At 41.1% G+C, this 593-nt stretch overlaps 1 non-coding gene across 1 annotated transcript; it reads left to right on the top strand.

Moving 5' to 3' along the window:
* The first annotated feature begins 233 nt into the window (after positions 1–233).
* Positions 234–341, top strand: LOC148555711 (small nucleolar RNA R71). Its single transcript, XR_015886981.1, has one exon. It is a non-coding gene; the product is annotated as a small nucleolar RNA R71 (small nucleolar RNA).
* Positions 342–593: the final 252 nt, after the last annotated feature.

The following is a 593-nucleotide window of genomic DNA, read 5'->3' as shown; positions in this document are numbered from 1 at the left end:
ATGGCATTCAGAGTATCAACCTCAAGAACTCCCTTCTTCATAGGCGTCCCATTGATTACAGGATTCCTTTCAGAAGTGTACATGAACTGGTTATTAGCAACCATGTCAATGAGTTCTTGAGCTTCTGCAGACGTTTTCTTTAGGTGAATGGATCCACCTGCAGAGGTGTCCAGTGATATCTTTGATAGCTCAGATAAACCATCATAGAATATATCCAGGATGGTCCATTCTGAAAGCATGTCAGAAGGACACTTTTTGGTCAACTGTTTGTATCTTTCCCAAGCTTCATAGAGGGATTCACCTTCTTTCTGTTTGAAAGTTTGAACATCCACTCTAAGCTTGCTCAGCTTTTGAGGAGGAAAGTACTTGGCTAAGAAAGCCGTGACCAGCTTATCCCAAGAGTTCAGGCTGTCTTTAGGTTGAGAATCCAACCATAATATAGCTCTGTCTCTTACAGCAAAAGGGAAAAGCATGAGCCTGTAGACTTCAGGATCTATTCCATTAGTCTTAACAGTATCACATATCTGCAAGAATTCAGTTAAGAACTGAAAAGGATCTTCAGATGGAAGTCCATGAAACTTGCAGTTCTGCTG

Source organism: Arachis ipaensis, chromosome B6 (genome assembly GCF_059453495.1).
Source record: "Arachis ipaensis isolate K30076 ecotype BB chromosome B6, ASM5945349v1, whole genome shotgun sequence".
NCBI classification, from domain to species: Eukaryota; Viridiplantae; Streptophyta; class Magnoliopsida; order Fabales; family Fabaceae; genus Arachis; species Arachis ipaensis.
This window is presented reverse-complemented; position numbering and strand designations above follow the sequence as displayed.